This window comes from Schistocerca gregaria, chromosome 2, assembly GCF_023897955.1.
Source record: "Schistocerca gregaria isolate iqSchGreg1 chromosome 2, iqSchGreg1.2, whole genome shotgun sequence".
In the NCBI taxonomy this organism is placed as follows: domain Eukaryota; kingdom Metazoa; phylum Arthropoda; class Insecta; order Orthoptera; family Acrididae; genus Schistocerca; species Schistocerca gregaria.
Window position 1 is genome coordinate 592,234,077 of NC_064921.1, and position 27,363 is coordinate 592,261,439.

Here is a 27,363-nt window from a genome sequence, read left to right on the forward strand (position 1 = left end):
GTGTCCCTGAATTTAAACCCTGGGTAGCTGACACCAATAGGAACCAAAATTACCAATGTTGTGTAGGTCGGCAACACACCATTTGTAAACTATGGAAATTTTCTGCCACTCGCTCCAATTGGATGTGGGATTGCACTCTTGCTGGATGCTCTGGACAAGGCATGACCACAAATGCTTTGCCTGCTGGAGATCGCAATGTATCCAAGGTGGGGCGCACGCTAGGTGGTAGTGTGCCCGCCTTCCACTCTGGGGGCTAATCTGCCAGGGTCCCAACACATCCATTGTAGTTGCATGATAAGACATACCGGGAACAAACCCATCAACAGCTGCTTATTCACGTACAGTAAGTCTTTTACAAATGTATTGGCCCTGAAAAGGGCCTTTTTTTGTAGCTAGGACGTTATTTATTTAAAGCGGATGCTCAAACTAGCAACCCTCTGACATGACACAAGCTTGGTAATGCCAAACGGTGTTTTGCCAAATTCTTTCAAAGATTTCTGGCATTGCCCTGATGTGACTGACGGCATGTTGAGTATGATCCAGTAATTCCTCTTTGTTTCTAGGTGGTCCATGTCTGGGTGGGAGAACTAGAACCTCGACGAATACCCGGGAAAAGTCCAGTGGCGTGAGGTCTGGTGAATCCAGGGGCCATGTCCTACAAGCACCTCTGCCAATTACTCAACCGTCTAAGAGTTCATTTAAATATCCATGCACAGCATGACTGTTATAGTTGCAGCATGATGGTGCATCCACACATGTGTGTAGCCGTATGTCCTGGGGGAACAGCTTCCAGCAGGCTGGATAGAGTTTATTGCGAAAAGTGAAGGTAATTTGCCCCAGTAAGTCGACGAGGTAGACGGACCAGCTCAATCAGATGGTCACCCACAATTCCTACCCAAATGTTGAGCGAAAATCATTCCTGGTGTCTGTGGAATTATGTGACTTGAGTATTTCCCCTTGCCCAGTATTGAACGTTTTGAGTGATGTAACAGCCATCCCGATGGAATGTGCACTCATTGGTAAACAACACAATGGCGGGGAAGCTGGGATCTCGTTCAACACATTGCAGAAACCACCAGCAATACTCTAGCGTGTGTTCATAGTCCGCCACAGGATTTAGGTCTTGCACAGGGAGGAAACTAAGTGGATGCTGGCCGTCACCCCTCAACACCTCCCAGACTAACCACTGAGTGACTCCCGTGTTGTGTCCAACCACTTGAGCACTTGTCGTATGTGCTTCCTCGAAGCGCTCGAGAACCGTCTCTTCAAATGCAGCATCCCATCGCGTTCTAGGTCCTCCAGCATCACCATGATATCCCACTAATGAGCCTGTTTTGCCACGTCGCTGGTGAACTACTGTAAACGTTTGCAGGTGTGGGTGGCGTCTTGCTGGGCACCGTTCCTCATACAACCATTGAGCTCCATGTTCATTAACGCCGGCTAGTCCATAAACAAAAACCATACCTCATTGTCCTTCAAGCGAATACTGTGCCGCCATGCTTATTGTATGACTAAATCGCAGGTGATGTGCATGTGCTCTGAAGTGTAGCTTACATGTGAATGTCTCTGACATGAGGTGCAGACAAACAGCAGAACCTATTTGACACATGTGCGTATCACGTTGGGGCAATGGTGGGGCAAGAGACATTTGTATGTGTGAACCGACAACCATAGTGCTGCCCATCAACTGACAACAGAGCAAACCCACAGCCAATCGGAGCACATGGTGCCAAATTTCCGTAGTTTAAAAATGGTGTTGTCGACCTACACAACATTAGTAATTTTGGTTCCTATTGGCGTGAGCTATCCAGTGTTAAAATGTCATGACACAATTTTTCTCTAGCCTGTATACATATTTGCAACCAAGTTTGCTGATAATGTTACAACTAATGTCCTAGAACTCAGTCTTACCTTATCACTAGGCATTATGCACAACATTTCTAATGGTTTCAGGAACTTGATCATATCAACCTTTCCATTACATTCTTCATGCTTTCCAATTTGCCTGTATAAAAAAAAGAGAGTCAGTATCCATCTATTATGAATGAGATGCTTAGCTCTGGAAGATGAGCAAAGATGATCATCAAAGCTCCCGGACATCTTGTGACCACCTCTGGCATGGTTAGGTGTTTATATTGATATGGTCACTAAGGTCCACCCGTTACAGGGTTGTAACTGCTGATTAGAAATTTATTGTCAAGCAGCACCACCATCCAAACCACAGCATGTTATGAAAACAGCTACTGCAAGTCATAGATTTGTGTTTGTTTATTCTCTGCAGATATTATTTGTATGATATCTTGAAGTAAATCTCAACACGATTAGTGCTACAATGTTTATGAACTGGTCATTGATTCTGGTTAAACTCATTCATGTCAACAATGAGGCTATTCAGCATCAGAATATTTTTATCAGCACTTCTATTGTATTTTGACTTGTCTTCAAAAACTTGGGTTATGCATGTATCATAAAACATTGTCAATGAGAGGCTACAAATCCAAGTGGACAAGAATGTAACAAGTGTTACTGGAACTGCTACATAATAAACAGAAAAAGATGAAACCGTTCCAACCACATGTGGCTATTCTCATAGCATTGATGTCAATGTCATCTGCCACCCCAACCACAGCTTAGACTTCCTTTAAAGAGTGTCAACAAGTGATACTTTACTAAAAATATATTCAGCATAATTATGCAGCATACCACAAAAGTAAGGGACCACACAATTTAATGGATTCATACATAACACTCTTTAAAGGACCTCAATGCACTGCCCTTTTCCCATACTGTTGAACCAATGTCTGTGTATTACAACAAACAAAATTAGGCAGTACCAGAGTGGTTGTGTCACTTCAGTTATGTGTGTTTAGTTAAGTGTGTCTCATCACAATCCTACAGACTGAGTAGGAGACAGTCTTATGCAGATTCCTTAATTCATGACTGCATCACACAAAAAGATTTGAACACAGGCACTGTGCTAGACATTCTCATCACTTTCTGAAGTTTCGGCAATTGCACAAAGTTATCCCTTAATTCAGGCAGCAGAATGACATCTTTGGAGCAGCCAAGAAGTCACCATAGTGAATGATCAAGTTCCAGTAATGTCACAGCCAACTTGGGAACATACACAAGACATGTGGTCTATCTGCTCACCTCTTCCTCAGCATCTTGTCAATCATTCAAAGCAGAATTGTCAAAACAAGTGTGCTCCATTCTTCCCAATCCCTTAACTCTAGCCATGTCAGGAGTGTCTGTCAATCTCACACTGTTCGTTGTTGATTTTGTTTCAAGCAGGACAATGGTGCACATCACTTACATGCACAGTGGCAGCCATCAACAGGCACATCATAAAAATTACTTATCGACGTATGTAGTCTGTGCCAACCAGTAAAGTTCCAGGTAGTCATGGATGCAACTGTCTTCACTTCTGAATTGGAAAACTTACCTCTTTCTAAGCAATCTGGACTTTTATTCTCATATAAACAACAGTTGATTCTGATTAAATGTCAATCTGTAATCCCAGTAGTCTACAAACATGTATCCAGAGAAATACCTTTTTTGTAGGGCTGCTCCCATACACTCAAACCATATTTGGAATAGATGTCTAATCAGTTCGGTTTTTCAGGGACATGAACAGGTTAATATGGTACCCATAGCAATACTACACCAAACAGTCGAAAACTAAAACACAGAATTTTCTGACTCATTTTTGATTTATGATGCACAAAGTACCTCATTGTGTATATTTTACACCAGAGTCACACTGCCCAAGTTTGATTAGGCTAATCTTATCACACATGTCTTATGTGACATTGTAGCATCTCGGGTAGTGATTCATAAACAGAATAGATCTTATTTTATTTATTCATTTCATCCAAGCATAGTACCACATTGATATAAGAGCTGTCACAGTAATACAATAAAAATCAAGAGCTTAAAATATAGATATACAAAGAATCTTACTGATCACGTGGGGATTTTAAGGCAATCAAAGCTCCAGTTATCACTCATTTAAACCCTATTCAATGCACAGATGATTTATTCTCTTTTCTCAATAGAGCCAAACATTATACGCAAACAGATTTTTCGGGTAGGTATCACTAGATTCCAATTGATGCAATGTCACTGCACTTTATTGTAAGAAAGATTCCTTTCAGCCTGTTCCAGTATCAATGCCCTTTCATTGTTGCCAGCAATACTATGATCTTCCAATCCTACTTCCCGTAATTTATTCAGCCAATTCTCATGTGTCAATTATTTAAATGACATCAGAGTCACAGGGCACAGCACATAAAATCATTTGGCAAACCCAGAGTTATTGTTCACTATGCTGCATTGAACTGCAATAAAGTGCAATTTAATGCAATATATATATAGTTAATTTTGAGTAAACAGGACGTCTTACATACTATTTCATGAATTTCAGAAATGCCCACTCCATCTTTACAAGAACTTGAGGCATTTTCAGGAAAAATGAATTATTTCCATTTTCAAAAGTTGCACAACTTTCTGTCCCATAACATACACTTTAATGCAAAGATGCCAAAATTTGAGCAGTCTCTAAATTGTGAATGGGTTTCCCAATGCTGAAACAAAACTGGAAATTAAAAACATGCCTCGTTCCATACAGCCTCAGCAAGTTCTACATAGAAACAACTGACACTTCAGATTATGGTATCGGAACAGTTCTTGGTCACAGGAAATGAAATTAAATGGAATGGAGTACCACACACGTTATATATAAAAAAAAACATTAATCTCAACACAGTCACAGATTGAGAAAGAGAGACTGGCCAGTTTTTATACAGTCCAGAAATCTCATTTGCATCACTGTATAGTGCACTTCCAATTCACAAACATGCCTTCGAGGTCATTATTTGGACCTTGCAATCCTCTTGAGGTTGAAACAACACAATGTCAACAACATCTGGCTCTCGCTTCGCAAATACCAATATCAAATATGTTACCAATCTCCTGGCCAGTAAGTTAAATGCCAATGCTCTCTCAACTTCCCACAGGTCCTGCACACTATTTCAACTGTCATGGAGTTGTCCTTTCCACTCAGACAACAACATCTGTTCTTTTATCAACTACTTCCCAGTACAGTCATGTGTAGTTACCTTCTAGACTGTCAAAGATCCAATACTGTGCAAAATAGCTTGTGTACAGTAAGACTGGCCCAAAAGAATACCATCTTGAGCAAATTCACTTCTCAAGTGTTACTTTCCCTATGACACTGTCTCTGAATCAAGAACTATTCTTCGTTCCTCAAATTCATACTCTCATGAAATGGCTCTTACACCAGAGCTACAGGGGTGGGGGTAAGGGGGTGATCACATGAAAATTAGCCATTAGGTCTATTGGTCAGTCACTCACTCAAGATTTCAAACTACTGGTTCCCTTCCACGCAACCTGATCCTCCAAACAGGTGGCAACTAAGAAAGTTTTTTCCTTTGTCCACACCCACTGAACTGTGAAAATATATGCATGTCGACTTTTGAGGGTCCTTTTCTGACTCACATGTGGTTTATAATTACTGATATATATTCTCATTTTCCTTATGTACACACAATGGGTGCTACAATGTCACACACAACAATTATAGTTCTTTTTCAAATTTTTGCTATTTATGGCACTCCGAAATTTTTAATGGATAACAACAATAGATTCACTTCAGACACAATTGCAAACAGTGATGAATCACTCACCTTTTTTAAGCTAGCTGAAGCAGAGGAAATGGGATGCATATCAAATCCAGTGGGCAGGTTTTCAGTACTAATACCAATTCTTCCAATGATTTGCTCACATTTCTCAGTTCTTACACAGCTACACCTTGTGGGGCATGAGTCCTGCGGAAGTACTGCAGGCACCTTAACAATGCACCCTAACACTGCACGGTACTGCTCTTGCTGATGCCTAGTGTTTTGCGTCCACCTGCACTATTGACACTAAGCACAGGGCCCTTTGGTCTGACTTGACAACTATGACCAGCATGCTTGATGGCTGCTAGTAAAGGTTCAAGCAAACCTGGACCGCCACCTATACTTTCTTTTCCCATCATCATCAAACTTTATGTGCCATCAAAACCAGCTCTGGTGACAACTGAAGCATCAGCTATTGCCTGTACTGAAGCCACTCTACAACTTACATCCCTGACTGTTGGTTTGACAGCACATGCACATAAATGCCTGTGAGATTGCCTCAAGGAGTTAACATCCAAACCAGCATCTCCTTCCTTATGCCCAGTGTCTTGATTACAGCACTTTCTGCTGTAACTAAAATCTTTGCATCTGGTAGCCCCTCATCTAAATTACAACACCATAAAGTGAGAACCACGGCAGGCAGCAGACCTGAGACTGCTTACTCCAGCCATGTATTAATTGGATGCCACTGATACGTCATTCTTATAATGACTTAATAAGGAACTGTTCACAAATTGATTATTATTTGTGGTTAAATTTCTTCGTGTTTTCTCTGTCACAGGCTAAGCTATTATACAGTTATCAGTGTCAGTGTACTTCTATCAGTGCTTCAAGTGAATTTTGGCTTGTGTTCCATAAATTAGATAATGGAGACAACTATAACACCGCATACTGAAAAAGTACAGGGTGGTTGCAAGTAAGCTTTCGCTATTTGAGTCAGAGTACATGGAAAACTATTTACCATGTGGTTAAGGACTTCATAATAATGATGTCCAGACAGAGCACTGCAGGATTTGCATTGCTGGTAGTGCTAGTGTAATGGCTTGCCATTAGCTGCTGGCAGTGGTACGGCGAAGTAGGGTTGAAACACAAAGATCAATGTGCACTAAAGTTGCAGACAGTCAACATGAGCCTTCTCAAAAAGGTAAGCAGTGCTCAACTCATAACACTGCTGCTTTTCGCGTAAACAGATGCATTACAGGAATATGGAGAGGTCCTCTTTCCACAACATAGTTGAAGAACATAATTCGGAAGTTCAAAGTAACTGGCAATATGAGAATAGTTCCTGGGAGAGGCTCAGGCTAATTGTGTCACAAATTGTTGGAGAAGTTACCATTGCTATGGCTGAGAATGCTGGATGTCATGTGTAATCTTCAAGCAGTTAATGAGTCGTGTCAAGATAGCTGAACATTCCATGCTCAACCTTTGAAAAGTGTTCGAACAATTTAGTGAAATGGTACCTCCAGTGCGGTTTCAGGCTGTCATGGATGCAAATGGTTGTCAGACTGGGCAATATTTGTAATAGGGAACATAATCACGGTAAACAATTAACAAATGTTACACTTTCATGAAGAAATTAAAGTGTGTTTCTTTCAATGGTTTACTCATTTCTCATCCACATGTGCTTACAAATGTTTTCACAAAGTTTCACTGTCCAACTATCACTTGTTTTCATGAGGGCCCTGTCAAGTAGTGGATGTATAATTATAACCTCTCTCTCTATATTGCAGAGGTATTTTACAATATGCTTAAGCTTTGTTTTAACAATCAACATAGTGTGTTATCTATATGATCCTTTACTATAGACATATTGTTAATTAGGTAAGAGGTACAGCTTAACTGTAGGATAAATATGTTGGCTTTCGTTGTCTCTTGACAGCTTCTTTGAGCAACATATTGTACAGGTTGATTACCTAGCAGAAAATAATGTTTGGAGTTTATTTTTTCTTTGTAAATGTTATATTTGTTTTTGTTCCCAATAATGGATTAAGTGTATTACAAATTAGTAAATGCACTTGGGCAGTTCAGTTTGAACTACCACATTTTTTAAGAGATTTTCACAGTGAGCCTATTAGTGTTCAATTCTTATTATTCATGTTCCCCTTAATGTGGAATGGAAATTATGCCCATATTTTGTGCATAACATTACCAAATAATTAAAGATCGAGTGTACATAGAAATAACATTTAATGATTAGGCCCTTGCTTTTACACACTAATGGCAAACATAATATGCCAATCACACTTTCTTGGCTAATAACTTAGTGTCCTCATTCTAGTTTTACTGACAGTCAAAATTCATTCCTAAATATTTTATTTTCAATGCTAAATCTATAGTATGCTATTATCACACATGTTTCATAAGACATTATTTTTGCTCCTCTTTTAAAACTTTACTTCTTCCACCATTTGAACTTGAGTGTGATTCTGATGTAAAAAAAAAAAAAAAAATAAATAAATAAATTATTTGATACATGTACTCTCTCTAATCCTTTAGCCCTAGCAGACAAACAAATGAGTTACATGAATAGATACAACTTTTTAATGAAGCATACTTTGGTTTCCAAAATGACAAAACTTCACAAGGATGACTGTGTTACAGGCAATCATAAACTTGTCGAGTTTTTTTGACACTGTTGGCAGTAAAATACTACCGCACACACTAGATGCACTACATGTAAGAGGAAGGGAAAATGAGTGGTTCCAGTCTTATACAAAGCGGTTCACACATCTGCTCGTGATAATTTTTTAGTAAAACAATTTTCAGACAAGCAAAACATAAACATAAGTATCCTCAGAATTATGTATTGGTTGCCAAATTCAGTTCATTAACATACATCAATTGCTTTCCAGATACTATAAGACATGGGGAAAAATACAGCAACAGCATTGTCGCTGATAAAACACTAACTCGTATTAGAGAAAGCAAATGAAACTCTCAAGTATGTTTAGTATTGGGCCACATATAATAAATTAACACTGAACATAAAGAAAATCAGTGCATGCTTCAAAATAAAGAGGGAACACAATTCTGTCAGATTAAATATTCATGATAATTTTATAGATTGTATAACAAAGCTTTTAGGTAAAAATTCTGATTGTCAATTAACATTATCAACAGTCTCGTGGTGACATACTATGTACGCATACACTCAGTTCTGAGGTATGGAATTCTTTTCTAGGCATTCAAAGCACAAAACAAGGATAAACTTCCAAATTGCATAAAGGAGCTGTAGGATTAATAACTAGCAGTCAGACTCATTGTATCCTTATTGCACCAAGGGAGTAGGCCTACATCTACCAATCCGCTATGCACATCAGGAAAAACATTAACTTACTAAGCATTTCACTAAAATTTCTATGCATAATCACGGAACAAAAATCAGTTTGGACTTATATTTACTAGAAAGACAAACAAACCCCAAAACAGCATTTTCTATCAGGGAATAAAATTTTATAATACATTTCCCAAGGAAATGAAAAAGATTACTAAAATACATCTGTTTAAAAAGGCAGCTAAAATATTCTTGATAACTAATGCATAATATAAATGAAAGATGACATACAAGACTTGATAGTAGTGGTTAATAATGAATGTGGCTAATGCCACCACCTTGTCACATTACATTACTGCAATGCTTTGGCAAGAAAATCACATACAAACATCTACACTGTATGACAGCAATCATATTATCCTCCTGAGTTCAACACCTTATGTATCATGCAGGACGCAAACTCAGTTTTTCAGGTATAATGACAGACGAACATGAAGACATGCATGGTGAACAAAGGCACATTTACGGAGCCAGTTTTCTGAAGGGTCCGGAATTGGTGCAAGAGGCATGGCAGCAAGCTCTTGGACTGCGGTCACTAGGGGGTGTTCTTGTGCACTGATGAAGAGAAAAACTGTATTTATATCAAAGAACATTGTACAACAGGGACCAACTAAATCAAGCAGTGCATTTGTTAAGATGCTGACCTCATATTCAGCAGGATGGAGTTTGCTCATCTGGTCATTTTGATTTAGGTTCTCCTAAATCATTTCAGGAAAATGCTGGTATCGTTTCTTCTGCCCTATCCTCATAAAGAATACTTAAACACTCTGAGTGGATGTATATTTTTAAGCTATTTATTTTCATTGCTCCATGATGAAAAAGCCAATATCACTGTAATGTGATCCTTGGAATTATTTGTATTAACTCTCTCTCACTAATTTCCCAACAGCCTTCTTTTCATTGATCTCTGAACAGCCCTCCATTTCTGCACTAAAAGTCATCAAACTGTCATGTTCAGACACATGTGAATCTTAGGTTTGAAAACCCTACATGGTTTATCAAAATCATTCCAGCTAATATTTTTCCTCTTCCCTAAAACTCTGTTGCTAGTCATTCATTCCTCCTCAAATCTAATCATCTGCTTTTGTGTAACTTCACTACCAGTAATTTTTTATGATATGCTCATTAAACACAATCCTCTGCTACAGTAGATTTTCAAGCCCAATTTCGATCTCGCCCTATTCACTTTCTTTCATTCACTGACGATTTTCTATACTAGAGGCATAAGATAAATGATCAATAAAATCAAAGAAATTCGTTTATTTTCCAATAACATTTACTATTCCTCCCATTTTCCTCTTAATACCTCTTAAAAGTTTCCTTTACAGGTGCAGATAATGCGTTAGTTGAGATGGAATCGCTTTGCCTGGCACTCTTTTTATACAATAATATTATCCTTTAATAGTTAATTGAAATGTGCTACTGATGCAAATTTTTCAGTATATTAACACAAATTAAGAATCTCGCTTCTCATAGGACATTATTAGAGAGAAATAATTATCGTGATGTATTATTTGTCAGAATTGGGAACTCAGAGGTCTAGTAATACTTTGAATCTGTTATACAATGTTCGAAAAAAGCATCAATACAGTAAATACATTTCTAAAGTATTAATGAATAGATTTTACAGCTGAGTTGCAACTGAATACTGTTCAAAATGTTCACTGTAGACTGTCGTTATTTATACAGTGGTTAAGGTCATTCTTCAAGTGTAACACAACACAAGTAAAAGTCAACCCTTCAAACTTATGGAAGATTTTCAACTTTGGGATTCTGCAACAGCTACACGCCTCCAGCCATGCCAGTGATTATCAATTGATAATAAGTAATACTCATTGCAGTCAAATAATACTTACTGTCCTGAAAACATTCTGTTATCGAACATTTACACAATACCGGTATGTATTCTGCTTCCTAAACCGGCATGCTCCCTTTTCGTTACTCATAGGCGTCTACGCTAGAGAAACCAGTCGACATCAGCAGAATATAGCAGGTTTTATACCGAATCCTTAAAGAGTGGCTCTTCAACATAACACAATTGCATGAAAAATATTGCACGCTACAGAAAATATAAACACTATGGTATATGCTCACCTACACCCCTTCACTTGTAATGCCATGAACTGTTTATGATCGATGACCACGCTACACTCACTAGGAATTGATTTGATTTATGAATATTACAAAATAGTTTAAAAAAAAATTTTCATAATTTTCAAATATCCATATCCAATCCTCTCCCACAACCCCCTACCATCTTTGAGTTTGTCAATCTGATCGACCAGCGTCCATCATTTGCTAGCATCTTAGAAATATTTCTTATGGTTCGTTCAAGCAGCTGCCAACGGAGTTTCGCGCTATAAGCAGCCCCTTCTCGTAACTTCTGGCTATTTGGTGTGTATCCGTTTGCTGTATAATGAGAGCAAGCAGCCTCACTCTATCGGGAAATTTTTTTCTGCCGTCCCAAAGTGCTAGATTATGTCATGCGCAGGGCTGCCTCGGTAAGAGTGGGGGTATAATCAACGTGACTCCTGTTTTGTTGCACCTACATCTATACTTTAAAAAGTACCGTGACCTGCCTGTCACAGGGCACGTCCATTATACGAGTTATTAGGGTTTCTTCCTGCACCATTCACGTATGGAAAGTGGAAAGAATTATTGTTTCAATGCCGCTGTGCGTGCAGTAATTATTCTAATCTTATTCTCATAATCCCTATGTGAGCGATAAGTAGGGTATTGTAGTGTATTTCTAGATTCACCATTTAAAGCTGGTTCTTGAAACTTTGTTACCAGGTTTTCTTGGGGTAGTTTATGTTTATCTTCAAGAGTCTTCCAATTCAATTCCCCCAATATCTCTGTTCAACTCTCCTATGTATTAAACAAATCTGTGACCATTTCTGCTGCCCTTCTCTGTATACGTCCAATATCCTCTGTTAGTCCTATCTGGTACAGGTCCCACACACTGGAGCAATAATCTAGAACTGGTCACACGAATAATTTGTAAGCAATTCCTTTGTAGACTGATTGCACTTCCCCAGCATTCTACCAATAAACCGAAGTCTACCACCTGCTTTACCCATGACTGTGCCTATGTGATCATCCCATTTAATATCACTATAGAGTGTTACACCCAGGTATTTGTATCAGTTGGTTGATTCCAGCAGTGACTCATTGATATAATATATATAGGATAATTTTATGTTACTTTCGTTTTACATTTCTGAAGATTTAAAACTAGTTGCCCATCTTTGTTCCACTTTGAAATCTTATCAAGATCTGACTAAATAATTATACAGCTTCTTCCAGGAGTACTTCATTACAGATAACTGCATCATCTGCAAAAATCATGATGTTACTGTTAATATTGTCTGCGAGATCATTGACATACAAGATAAACAACAAGGGTCTCAACACGGTTCCCTGTGGAACACACGAGGTTACTTCTACATCTGACGTTGACTCTCCAAAGCAACATGCTGTGTGCTCTCTACCAAAAAATCTTCAATCCAGTTGCAAATTTTATACCCCATATGATCGACCTTTTGACAATAAGCGTAGATATGGAGGGTTCTTAAATATTTCAGTAGCTGATGCAATTCCTGTGTTCATCTATTTCATGTTGAATGTTATTCATTTTCACTAAATCACAAGTATTTACTTGCAGAATCCAACAAAACTGCAATTGTCTGAAAGATAAAATTTTTAACTGCAGTTTATTGCTTATGTCCATCTAATTGGAATCGGATTTTCTGTCGAGTGATGGGGAGTTGAAAGTATTGCACTGAATTTATGGAACGCTTTCGTGTGTGGCATCATGTGGCAGGGGAGTTAAGTGAAACATTCAGGAAAGCTAGCCATTATAAGTATCGGGCAGGGGGAAATTAGTAGCTCCTTTCACTACAACACATTCTGAATCTTTTTGTGGTTTGACAGTCATGAAACAACATGTTTTAGAGATGTGACAGGCAGCTTTAACATCTGTATTGGTTAGTTGCACAATGTCACAGGAAGGTCGTTTTAGGAGTAGACGTGATAAAGTGGCTGTCTGTCTGGGAAAGGGCACAAACTGAAGCTAATTTTGCGTGGAAATAGGGTGCCTGGTGCGATTGGGCAATCGATGGAACAGACAAGAGAATACACAGTACGTCAAAAGATCCTCAGAATGTTTGAATGGGAAAAACTATTTTTCCATGCAACTGCAAATAGTTTGTGATCACAATCGTCGGATTCGGAACTTACTCTTCGGTTACCCTGCTTCTGTCCGTTAAGGGAGAATGTTCAGGACGTCAATATTTTACCAAGCGTTTAAGCAAAGCAAACAAGGATATTACACCATCTCAGCTGCCCACGCGCAGCGCCTGTCTTTCACCCTGGAAAGTAGCTATCTGGGAACTACTTGAATGAACCTCTTGTTTAGTGACTAAATATCGGAAGCGCGTCTGGCATTCAGGTGAAATCGGAAAGCAGTCACGTGACGTCCCTCGCTAGCGTGGCACGATCTTTCTCGTGACTGACAAATTGACGAAAGTGTTGTTAAAGATTCGATTTAACAAAATCTTTCTGACAAGCAAGACTAAAAATACCACTGCTGTTCGTTTCATTAACTACAATTTAAGCTGTGCTCTTAGGTTCCTACCTAGCCACATCCTCGAAAATCACGATATATTTCATATAAACAGCGAAGTGTTGATGAGAAAAAAGGCTATACATATGGTGGCTTCTCCTTTTACTCGCAGCAAATTAAGCTGAACTCTTAGGGTCCTGCCTAACCACACCCTTGGAAGTCGCGACGTATTCGGAAAACATGGTAAAATATTTGTCATAGAAGGAATATAAATGTCATTGTTGGTTGTTTCACTCACAGCAATATCATCTTTCGTTCTTTACTCAGACTGAAGTCACGCAATGGAATGAACTCATTTCTGCGAGAGCACGCTCTTGTATATACATACCATCGAATGTTGCAGAACATACTTCTTGTACATGAATAAGAAACTACCAGAATGTGCTTCAAATGGGAAAGTTCGACGCTGAGATGCCTTCCTGTGCAGATCGTTGTGAAAATGCGGAGGAGGTGGCGGACTGCCGTCTAGCAGAGTTCGCTCTATCGGCTTCCCTATCTGGCCCCTCGCCGCTAACGAACTAGCAGAAGATATTGGACTCCGAGAAGACTACTAATTTGTGCTAGAGAAGTCGTTGTGTGGCTTTGGCTGCAGGAGCGAGTAGTGTGGCTTGTTGTTGGAGGCCTCATCCTACCCGCTACCTAAGATGGACTGGCGCATGGACTCTGAGAATGAGAAGAATGCCACTACTGGATTGGCTCCTTGTTATGCAGATGCAGCCTCAGCTGCAGAATCGAGTGGGCTGGCAATCCAGGAAGAAAGGTGCAACATAGCAGAGATTGAGCGCGCATTCTGTGGACGGGGGCTTTCCCCTGCATGCTGTAGCGCACGCCTGAATGTAGGAGGACCACCTGTCTTCCACCTCACCACTACAAGCAGTGTTGCGGAACAAGTTTCTGTTTTGCATGCAACAATGACTATCTGCAGCCCATGGTTACCAAGGACAGCACCCCATCACAAAAATGGCTCTGAGCACTATGCGACTTAACTTCTGAGGTCATTAGTCCCTTAGAACTTAGAACTACTTAAACCTGACTAACCTAAGGATATCACACATATCCATGCCCGAGGCAGGATTCGAACCTGCGACCGTAGCGGTTGCGCGGTTCCAGACTGTAGCGCCTAGAACCACTCGGCCACTCTGGCTGGCCACTCCATCACAGAACACGCCACCTGTGACAAGTGCTGACACCCTCCAGAGGCAGATGAGGGCCTTGCCCTATTGCTAGGTCTTATGTGAGGGGCAAAACTGGTAGCTGAGAGGATGGCGTTGGTGGCAGACGTCGTTGAAGCGCCCAACTGGCGCGAACGCGACCACCAACAGCATGAAACACACTGCCGCAGATGCCACCACTAGTACCCTCACACTCTACACGCAACAAAAAGCCTCACAGAAGAGGATGAGAGCCCCACACATGCCAGACAAAGATGGCTTCGTGGAGCTGAAATGCAAAGACACAGCCAGCATGGTCATACTCATAACAACAGACTGCATCGCACCAAAAACCGGTTCCTCGTCCTCACAGATGAAGGCAGGGATAACATAGAGAATAAACAGCAGAAGAAGATGCATCCATCACTGCCTGTCGGCATTCAGCGTGTGGACGCCTTCAAAACATCCGAAGAGAATATAAAATCAACCGTGAAAGCTAACTTCACAGCTCACGTGACAGGAACCGAACAATACCAAGTTTTCACCACAGCCAAAGACTACAAAGGAGAAATGGACTTCGTGAAGAAGGAGGGCTTCCTCTGCTTCATCTCAGGGCCAGTGAAGAGGGTGAAGGTCGTCTTCCACAAGCGCCCTTCAGCATGGACCAAATATACCTAATTGAGCTGCTAGCAGAAATGGGCTATAACATTAGTGCTGCCTTGCAAATGAAGTCACGTAGAGACAACTTGGACACACCGCTCTTCCTTGCCGTCCTGGATGACAATAAGGAAAACAGGAATAATTCCCAGGTTAAGTGCGTGAACAGTGTCAGAGTTACAGTAGAAAAACTTTGCAGAAGAAGAGGGCCTGCACAGTACTTCAACAGTGCTGTGACCACATCACACAGTTGTGGTAGATGCCCATATACTGGGTGAAATGTGCGGGTACATACCTCAGCTGGGACTGCACTACCCTAAAGACAGATACTCCAAGATGCTGCAACTGCCAAGAGAAACATGTGGCGAACTGACGAGGGTGCAGTGCCTTTTAACGCGTAGCCGCAAACCAGAGAGGGTGGCCAGCCCCATCCAAGCTAGTACAGCAGGAAAGGAGCTACGCTGCAGCGACAGCAAGAACATCAACACCAGCCAGGCCATCACGACAATGTCCAGCCGCCGCCACAAACATACAGAGGCCCGAACGTCAGGCGGGGCACGCGCCTATCGCGGCAGACGCCATTGGGAGCGGACCACAGACAGAGTGACGGACGCCATCCAGGGCGGACCAGGGGTGCGGTAGGCGAGGACAGCGGCCACTAAATATCACTACCGACTCGCAAACCGACTATGAAGCACAACAGATGACATTGTGTAAGGAGAAACCAACTGCGAAAATTGAAGCTGCGGAACTCAGGGCGATGTTAAACGACTTCAGACAGCTCATCATGCAGATACCGCAGCTTATAGTAGCTGCAGTGCAGGCGGCCACCAGGCCATCACCATACCAGCATCCACGACACCCAGACAAGGTTAACACACCAGTCCTTGGCCTCACCATTTGAACCGAGCGAGGTGGCGCAGTGGTTAGCACACTGGACTCGCATTCTGGAGGACGAAGGTTCAATCCCATCTCCGGCCATCCTGATTTAGGTTTTCCGTGATTTCCCTAAATCGCTTCAGGCAAATGCCGGGATGGTTCCTTTGAAAGGGCACGGCCGATATCCTTCCCCATGCTTCCCTCACCCGAGCTTGCGCTCCGTCTCTGATGACCTCGTTGTCGACGGGACGTTAAAAACTAATCTCCTCCTCACCATTTGCGTGTGTAATGCGAATAGCATAAGGGCAAAAGAAGGTGAGTTTCGGCAGTTACTGCTTGACTAGGATGTGGACATCTGCCTCATCACCAAAACCTGGCTCAAACCTGGAGTAAACATGTGGGCACTGAACTTCCAGTTCTATCACACAGATAGAAAAACGGAGGGTGGCGGGATGGCAGTGTATGTGAAAACATCGTTGCACCAACAACCAGAACTGTTTTCCAAGATGACTACACTGGATGTATCAGGTGTTACCATCAGCCCCTCCGCTGGCCAAGTGATCTTGATTGATGCATAGTGTTAGCCAAATCGTCTCCTGCAACCCAGGGACTTCGACGCTCTACTGTCGGTGTGGGGCAACCTATTTATTGGCGGCGATTTCAGCACAAAACATTCGGAGTGGAATTCGCGAGTGACCAGCACCGGAAGCAGATGGCTGCTCCAAGTGGCCAACAACAACAGCACAATAATGCTGGGGCCATATGACGCCCCACACTGCCCACATCACTGTCGCCCAGATGTCTTGGATGTGGCAATCGTCAAGAGGGCCACACACAACTGCCATCGCGACCGTATGTCTGGCCCTATTGTCAGATCATCTGCCACTGACCTTTGACCTGGGCACAGATGGGGTTGCACCCACCAGAGGTTCATAAGAAGTATCACCAAATCACCAAGCTGACTGTGAGGATTTCCGGACTCATCTGGCTGCCCAGGCGTGGCAACCATAATTTTGATATGGAGTAGGACGTGACCAGGTTGTGACTAAAATCTGGTGGCAGGAAAACGATTAGTGACAAATAAGCGCCAGCACTGTGCCCCATTCTGATGACAAAGGTGCAAATGAGGCACTCACCGTATCTAAGCACTGCATGTTGGACACAGGGGAGGTGGCCACAACGTATAGAAGATGGAAGCAAATGGATTATTCCTAGCAGCTTCCCTCCCGAAATCATACAGGCCATACTCTGGAAAGTTTGGGTCTATCAGGAATGGAAAGTCACGAGACAACTGACGATCAAGAATCTGCTAAGATGACTATGCCACAACGTCAAAGTTGCAACGAGCAACAACCGAAATCGAGATCAGACTGGAAAAATTGTCACACTCAGAATCAGTGGCAGTATCAGATGGAAGACGGCACAGCAACTTTTGCATCGATGCCAGCGAATCCCGGCGTTGAACCTGATGCCAAGACCAGAATGTTGGCTTATGCGCTTGCAGCCAACTTCACATCTGTGGGGGGCGTCATCGCCAATGAACACATCTGCTTGACAGATGGGTAGCTACCAGTGTTCATGAGCAATAAGGAAGAAACAGATGTCATGGAAGACATCTCAGAAGAGAAGTACAGTACCAACTAGCACAGCTCCAGCCCAGGAAAGCGAGGGTGTGAACCATATCAATAAAGACATGCTACAGCATCCATTGCCACAAGCGGTTACCGAATTAACTACAATCTTCAACACCATCCTGAAGATCTGCAACTACCTTACTGCACAGAAAAATGCAGAGTGGCAGCCATCCTGAAGGCTGATAAAGAACACAGGCTGGTGCAGATCTACCAGCCCGACAGCCTGCTGCCAGCAGTCTCCAAAGTATCTGAGAGGTTGTGCACCAAGCAACTGTTGCACCACCTCAGGGATCAAGGCCTCCACCCTGACAAACAGTTTGGCTTCTACAGAAGCCACTCAACACAGCATCAACTCCTGCGCATGCTGGAGTAGGTGATGGAGGCACTGTAGCGACATGAGTACCTTGGGACTGTACTCCTTGAAGTCTCCAGAGCCTTTGACAGCTTGTGGCACGATGGCTTCATGTACAAACTTCTGATGATGGGATAACAGCGTCGCACGCCCACCTATTCCAATAGTACTTGACTGGGCATACCTTCCACATGGGCATGGACGATGGGAAATCTACAGTTTGGCCCATCGGAGTGGGGGTACCTCAGGAGTCAATTGTTGGCCCCCTCCTGTACTGCTTCTTCATAGCAGACGTCCCAAATGTACTGAGGGTCGAAATGGCACTCTACGTGGATGACACAGCACTTTATGTGCGAAGCCTGAAGCTGGTCTTCAATGAGCTGGGAGCATGGGTCACAAAATGGCGGTTCAGATTCACCGAAGCCAAAAGTCAGGCTGTGATTTTCACCAGAAAGATGATTCCTCTAGAGCTGCAGCCACTACAAATCAGGGGGTCCATATCCTGGTCCAACACTGGCAGATACCTCAGTGTCACATTTGACCAATGCCTGACATGGAAGCCACATATCAGGGAGACGAGGAGTGAACCGCTAGGAAGAATGCACGTGCTGTACTCCCTGCTGAGACCCACGACGACACTAGCATCACACTGTGGCATTATGCTGTACTTGTCACTAATCAAGCCAGGGCTCAAGTGTGCTGCCATAGTGTGGGGAAAGGCCACAGAGACATTGCTCAGCACACTGCAAACGATAATTCCGATGCTAAGAGATTGATGCCGGCAGTCCGAGAGGATATTTTAAGTGTCAGCGCGAACTGTCTCGTCAGTGCCCTAGTCAACTACGTGCACTGGCAAACGACCACAGATATCCACATTGCCACATGAGTAGTTGTGAGCGGTCGACGCAATAAGAGAAAGAAACAAAAAGAAAGAAGTGCAACAGGAAGACACAACACAAAAAGAAGTACAAGAAGCAACATCCTCAGAATGAAGTAGGAAAAGCAGTGCATCTGCTGTAAGCTGCACCAAACCGAGGTCTGAATCCTCCAGAGGAGTGGAAGACCTTCCTTTTGCCTGATGAGTTGACACAAAAAATCGAGCTAACTGTTCGTAAAGATCGCCGACTGACAGTGGATGAAATTTCCACAACTCTCCAGAACTCTCTTATACGAGACACTCACAGAAATGCTTGGATACTGGGAACTGTGCGCAAGATGGGTCCCAAAACAGCTGGCCGAACAGCACAAGAAAATCGGTTCATTAGCGCCTGCGAGTTTTTTGAGTAAAATGATTTGGAAAGCGAGGATTTTGTGAGCTTTATTGTGTCTGGAGATGAAACGTCAAACATGGGTGGCTCATTACACGCCTGAGACGAAAAAATAGTCGTGGCAGTGCCGTCACACAAACTGCCCATTTGCCAAAAAAATGCAAACCACAATTTCGGGCAAAAAAACTCATGGTCTCAGTGTTTTGAAACAGAAAAGACATCATTTTGGTAAAATTTGTGCCTCAGGGGGAGATCATCAGTGCATAATGATATTGTGACACCCTAAAAAGATTCAAAAGGAGCATTCAAACGAAAGAAGGGAAATGCTGATGATAAGAGTGACTCTGTTGCCTGTCCTCACACAGCATTAGCCACCGATGTACTCTTGGACTAGTTAGGTTGGGATATTTTCAATCCCTCCCTCCCCCCCCATACCCCCCCTGACATGGCGCCTTCAGATTACCATCCTCATACGTTCATGAAGGAATTAAATTTTCTAGCTATGAGCAGATGCCGAAAGAGGTTCTGAAGTTGTTGAAGGTTCTGGTAGCAGAGTTCTCCAAGGAGGGCATAAAGAAGCTTGTGCCATGGGTCACCACACGCATTGAACAGAATCATAATTATGTGGAACAACAGTCGACAAGTGTATCAACAATATTCTTTAATTTTCTTCCAATTAAACTTGCGTTATGCTTGACAGACGGCACTGGTGGCGAGCAGGGTTGCCGGCTAGTACACAATGTACCAATCGACAGCTGCATCCATAACAAAAAAAGAAACAAGTCGTCATGTTACCAACTGTTACCAACGCCTCTGTAGGTAGAGGGGAGAGCAGTAGCTGCGACTGTAGCGACAATGATGCATTACGATGCCTTAATAACATGTTTATAGACCATCAGCAGCAATAAGACTAGCATTCAGTCACACACGTCACAAAGTAAGCAATTATCTAAATAAACAGAGAAAATTCTAAGGAGTGAAAACAACAGAATTTTTGGTAATGTGTATATCACTAATGGAAGCATGACAGTTATGTCTGAATCACTTTCACTATTGTGTGTAGCTACAAGATGTTTTCTGTTGTATCTGCGGAACAACTATAGCGCGCGCGCCCTTCTGTTGCATTGCTTGCCACAGTTTCCTATCGTGACCGCCGGCGGCGCATGGCGTTGCCGCTGACCGAAGACGTCGCGCCATTGCTGAGCTGGGGCCTACAGCGCCCTCTGGCTACACAACATAACAGGAGCGCTGGCCCCGAGTCAGGGAGTCGGGCAGACAGCTCGTTCCAGTTGTCAGTGCCGTCGTTCGCTGTCTGGTTCGCTATCTCGCTTTGTGGTTCAGTGTTGTATAACGACTTAGGCCACGAATCAGGAATATTCTTTGGACACGAATTGGAACTGTATCTACGATACACTCTTCGCTGTTTTATACTAGCTGGCGCTTATTTGTCACTAATGGTTTTCCTGCCACCAGATTTTAGTCACAACATGGTCACGTCCTTCTCCATATCCAAATTATGGTTCCCACTCCCAGACAGCCATAAAATTGTCTGAATTTAATAAAATAATTTATTTGTTCTACCTTACTTGTTCTTGTTCTATGATATTTTTGCACTACATATTTATTTTCCCATGCTTTCATTATTATGTCCTTCATGTGTCTTACAACATTATGCCAATATGATGAGAGAGTTTGGTTTCCATATCTGATAGTGCCTCCCCCCATGAACCATGGACCTTGCCGTTGGTGGGGAGGCTTGCGTGCCTCAGCGATACAGATGGCCGTACCGTAGGTGCAACCACAACGGAGGGGTATCTGTTGAGAGGCCAGACAAACGTGTGGTTCCTGAAGAGGGGCAGCAGCCTTTTCAGTAGTTGCAGGGGCAACAGTCTGGATGATTGACTGATCTGGCCTTGCAACATTAACCAAAACGGCCTTGCTGTGCTGGTACTGCGAACGGCTGAAAGCAAGGGGAAACTACAGCCGTAATTTTTCCCGAGGACATGCAGCTTTACTGTATGATTAAATGATGATGGCATCCTCTTGGGTAAATTATTCCGGAGGTAAAATAGTCCCCCATTCGGATCTCCGGGCGGGGACTACTCAGGATGATGTCGTTATCAGGAGAAAGAAAACTGGCGTTCTACGGATCGGAGCGTGGAATGTCAGATCCCTTAATCGGGCAGGTAGGTTAGAAAATTTAAAAAGGGAAATGGATAGGTTAAAGTTAGATATAGTGGGAATTAGTGAAGTTCGGTGGCAGGAGGAACAAGACTTCTGGTCAGGTGACTACAGGGTTATAAACACAAAATCAAATAGGGGTAATGCAGGAGTAGGTTTAATAATGAATAGGAAAATAGGAATGCGGGTAAGCTACTACAAACAGCATAGTGAACGCATTATTGTGGCCAAGATAGATACGAAGCCCACACCTACTACAGTAGTACAAGTTTATATGCCAACTAGCTCTGCAGATGATGAAGAAATTGAAGAAATGTATGATGAAATAAAAGAAATTATTCAGATAGTGAAGGGAGACGAAAATTTAATAGTAATGGGTGACTGGAATTCGAGTGTAGGAAAAGGGAGAGAAGGGAACATAGTAGGTGAATATGGATTGGGGCTAAGAAATGAAAGAGGAAGCCGCCTAGTAGAATTTTGCACAGAGCACAACTTAATCATAGCTAACACTTGGTTTAAGAATCATGAAAGAAGGTTGTATACGTGGAAGAACCCTGGAGATACTAAAAGGTATCAGATAGATTATATAATGGTAAGACAGAGATTTTGGAACAAGGTTTTAAGTTGTAAGACATTTCCAGGGGCAGATGTGGACTCTGACCACAATCTATTGGTTATGACCTGTAGATTAAAACTGAAGAAACTGCAAAAATGTGGGAAATTAAGGAGATGGGACCTGGATAAACTGAAAGAACCAGAGGTTGTACAGAGTTTCAGAGAGAGCATAAGGGAACAATTGACAGGAATAGGGGAAAGAAATACAGTAGAAGAAGAATGGGTAGCTCTGAGGGATGTAGTAGTGAAGGCAGCAGAGGATAAAGTAGGTACAAAGACGAGGGCTGCTAGAAATCCTTGGGTAACAGAAGAAATATTGAATTTAATTGATGAAAGGAGAAAATATAAAAATGCAGTAAATGAAGCAGGCAAAAAGGAATACAAACGTCTCAAAAATGAGATCGACAGGAAGTGCAAAATGGCTAAACAGGGATGGCTAGAGGACAAATGTAAGGATGTAGAAGCTTATCTCACTAGGGGTAAGATAGATACTGCCTACAGGAAAATTAAAGAGACCTTTGGAGAGAAGAGAACCACGTGTATGAATATCAAGAGCTCAGATGGCAGCCCAGTTCTAAGCAAAGAAGGGAAGGCAGAAAGGTGGAAGGAGTATATAGAAGGTTTATACAAGGGTGATGTACTTGAGGACAATATTATGGAAATGGAAGAGGATGTAGATGAAGACGAAATGGGAGATACGATACTGCGTGAAGAGTTTGACAGAGCAATGAAAGACCTGAGTCGAAACAAGGCCCCCGGAGTAGACAACATTCCATTAGAACTACTGACGGCCTTGGGACAACCAGTCCTGACAAAACTCTACCAGCTGGTGAGCAAGATGTATGAGACAGGCGAAATACCCTCAGACTTCAAGAAGAATATAATAATTCCAATCCCAAAGAAAGCAGGTGCTGACAGATGTGAAAATTACCGAACTATCAGTTTAATAAGCCACGGCTGCAAAATACTAACGCGAATTCTTTACAGACGAATGGAAAAACTGGTAGATGCAGACCTCGGGGAGGATCAGTTTGGATTCCGTCGAAATGTTGGAACACGTGAGGCAATACTGACCTTACGACTTATCTTAGAAGAAAGATTAAGAAAAGGCAAACCTACGTTTCTAGCATTTGTAGACTTAGAGAAAGCTTTTGACAATGCTGACTGGGATACACTCTTTCAAATTCTAAAGGTGGCAGGGGTAAAATACAGGGAGCGAAAGGCTATTTATAATTTGTACAGAAACCAGATGGCAGTAATAAGAGTCGAGGGGCATGAAAGGGAAGCAGTGGTTGGGAAAGGAGTGAGACAGGGTTGTAGCCTCTCCCTGATGTTATTCAATCTGTATATTGAGCAAGCAGTAAAGGAAACAAAAGAAAAATTTGGAGTAGGTATTAAAATTCATGGAGATGAAGTAAAAACTTTGAGGTTTGCCGATGACATTGTAATTCTGTCAGAGACGGCAAAGGACTTGGAAGAGCAGTTGAACGGAATGGACAGTGTCTTGAAAGGAGGATATAAGATGAACATTAACAAAAGCAAAACGAGGATAATGGAATGTAGTCAAATTAAATCGGGTGATGACTGAGGGAATTAGATTAGGAAATGAGACACTTAAAGTAGTAAAGGAGTTTTGCTATTTAGGAAGTAAAATAACTGATGATGGTCGAAGTAGAGAGGATATAAAATGTAGACTGGCAATGGCAAGGAAAGCGTTTCTGAAGAAGAGAAATTTGTTAACATCGAATATAGATTTATGTATCAGGAAGTCGTTTCTGAAAGTATTTGTTTGGAGTGTAGCCATGTATGGAAGTGAAACATGGACGATAAATAGTTTGACCAAGAAGAGAATAGAAGCTTTCGAAATGTGGTGCTACAGAAGAATACTGAAGATAAGGTGGATAGATCACGTAACTAATGAGGAGGTATTGAATAGGATTGGGGAGAAGAGGAGTTTGTGGCAAAACTTGACTAGAAGAAGGGATCGGTTGGTAGGACATGTTTTGAGGCACCAAGGGATCACAAATTTAGCATTGGAGGGCAGCGTGGGGGGTAAAAATTGTAGAGGGAGACCGAGAGATGAGTACACTAAGCAGATTCAGAAGGATGTAGGTTGCAGTAGGTACTGGGAGATGAAGCAGCTTGCACAGGATAGAGTAGCATGGAGAGCTGCATCAAACCAGTCTCAGGACTGAAGACAACAACAACATCTGATAGTGCACATTTTTTTGTTGTCCCTTGCCAAATAAACCTTAACTCACGACTATATGAGTTCAATGGAATTGAAATGGCAGTGGTATGATGGAAGTCTGAGAACCTAATACCCATATTTTTTGCCAATTATCTACAACACATAGTTTTATTCAGAGCTACAAGTAGCAGTAATTCACTCTTTCCTCAGTCGACTGGTATCAGAATGTGTATCCAGCCAATAATGTCTGCTTTCTGAAAGTTGCTGTAGGTGCCTTATCAGTGGTAGACAAATGATATGACCCATTGTCCATAACGATAACTTTTGATATCAATAGGTACAGAACGATTCACAGATCCCAATTCTGTATGCTTTAGCAAAGACTGATCTGCATTGCATTTTAATGCATTGATCAGTAACAAAAACCATGGAATAGTGATATATATAAATTCTCAGCTTATTACATGTATGGTTGTGTAAATAAAATAATAAACCTTTTATCAGATTGATAAAAGTATTATACTAAAATGAGAGTTATTAATTTTATGACCACATTACAATAAGAACGATGTTTTCTTAGAGAAAAAAATTGAAAGCTAATTATATTTACTCAACAGTATACTGAGATATGACTCCCTCCATCCTTAAAAAGAACTTTAGTATGATGGCTGCATTTCATGTACAGTAACATAATATCTTAAGTCTTTTGAGGGTAAAGCGACTATGTTTTCACTGCAAGCTCTCCAAATTAACTGCTATAGATTACTTTTAAAAACATTTTAATAACTATGACCACTTAAGGCAAGCTACAATATGAAATTATAAATTGCAAAAGAATCGATGCTTTTAATCAAATAGTTTGTATATGATTGTGTGATAAATATGGTGAATCTGAAACATTTCTTTTCAATATTTTTACATAGAAACTAAAATGTCTATCAAAGACAAACTTCAGCTGCAGGTATACATTTGCCTTATTTGCATAAACATATTTTTATAGTGCAACAACGTAAAATCACTGAATATTTCGAGCTCCTTCCCCTCCAATGCCGCCCTTGTGGCATGCCTGCCTGTACACTGCCCAAACCCTGCAGGTCACATCATCTGGCAAGGCTCTGCTGCTTGTGCTCACAGAGCAGGCAACACAGCAAGCACCTGGAGTCCAAGAACCAGCTGTGATTGGCTGATGCTTAGCTCCTGCCAATTGACTCACTGATAGGTCAATTACAAAGTAATTTTAATCAGAGTATGTACGTGTTTTCTAAACATGTCCTGTCTAACTTACTGTCTTTGACTCTATAATGACAAATCTCTAACCACCAGACCATTGTGACTGCATGTGGATTGATGCTTTAAAACTGTTCATGGTAAGTTTCCTTAGGACTTTTGCAAATGACGTTTCATAAACTGATATTTAATTACAACATATCACATGTAGACTGATAAACCTTCATTGCGCCTCTACTGTAAAATAGCATACTCTCATAACACACAAGCTGTAATATGAAAACAAGTGAAATATGATGAACCCAAAATGGTGTCTCAAGCGTAGAGAGCGAGTGCCATCATGTGAGTGCATTCCAATTTCAGCCGAATGCCAGTTGCACTTCTGATTTTTAGTCATTCGTCTCTCGACAGCACCATTCTGTCGGCTGCTCTGTAGTTTTCCCTGACAGCGTACTTAGATTGGGAATCCTGACGAATTTACAGTCATTGACAAAGACCTCTAAGCAATCCTGAAGGCACTGGAACAGATGAGATGCAATCGATGGAATAACTTTCTAAACTGCTCTGATTCCCTAAGCGCTCTACAAGCCATACAGAAAATGTATGGTCCCAAATGTGCAAGGCACACTTTATGTACTAAAGCGTGAAGGAAAGGAAATAGCATTCTGCTAGGTACCATGCCACGTGGAAATGATTTCTACCCCACTCATCACAGACAGAACACAGTTTATAATCACTCCCAGAGGCAGTGACGCAGAGACTAGTGGAGCAAACATGTGGTTCCCGTGTTTGATGATGGTGGAGTTCACGAAATGAATGTATAGCCGGAAGCGCAGCCCAGAAAATAGCAAAAGTCATCATAATTATGTGCAGACATCCAAGGGAGTGATTCACATCGAAAAACGTAAACAAAGGCAATATCAATCGCTCTGCTGCCAGTGCCGTGCACCCAAAGGCTTCAAAGAATTGCGAAAACTGTCAGACACGTGCAGGGCTACGCTATTTATGGACACTGTCGCATCAATGGAATGGTCCACATGACATGCCCAAGGCGGGGCGGCAGTGGCAGAGGCGCGAAAAACTTGTGACTGTTGTACAAAGCTCGAGTATTTCCGAGAGACGTCCATGCACATCTTTCTTCAGGTCGCCGAAGATGTGAAAGCCACGAAAGTGAACAGCTGCTACATGCAGGCGAATACTTGAGAGTATTTATTACTATTGCATGGACCACAATCACTCCATTAGTACTGATGCACTCTCTAACTGAACGCGAACATTAGTGGAAAATTCCATTTTCCACCACAAACGCGCAATAATCGGTCTGACATTAACCCACCCTGGACAAGGCGGCAACCTTGTAACAGATAACTGTGTGCATTAACACGCCACATCTGAGATTTGGGGAGGTGCGCTGTCCGGATCGATTACGTCCGGCAGATTAACGACGAGTGCCGGTTTGCTGGTCAGCCCGGATGTGGTTTTTAGGCAATTTCTCACACCAGATTAGGTAATACCAGGCAGGTACCTACGTCCTGCCTTAATTACACG

General features: G+C 42.0%; 1 protein-coding gene across 3 annotated transcripts in view; it reads right to left on the minus strand.

Annotated features, from left to right (window-relative positions):
• Nucleotides 1-27,363, minus strand: part of LOC126334148 (cleavage and polyadenylation specificity factor subunit 1) — a 382,681-nt gene that overhangs the window by 278,647 nt on the left and 76,671 nt on the right. The window contains exon 1 of one of the 3 annotated variants that reach the window (XM_049996803.1): nt 11,131-11,499. The exons of 1 other annotated variant lie outside the window; for it this stretch is intronic. The gene's annotated coding sequence lies outside the window, so the exon portion shown is untranslated. Of the gene's footprint in view, nt 1-10,892; nt 11,500-27,363 lie in introns of those variants that run through there. One more of the 3 variants, XM_049996805.1, reaches the window with a different exon arrangement.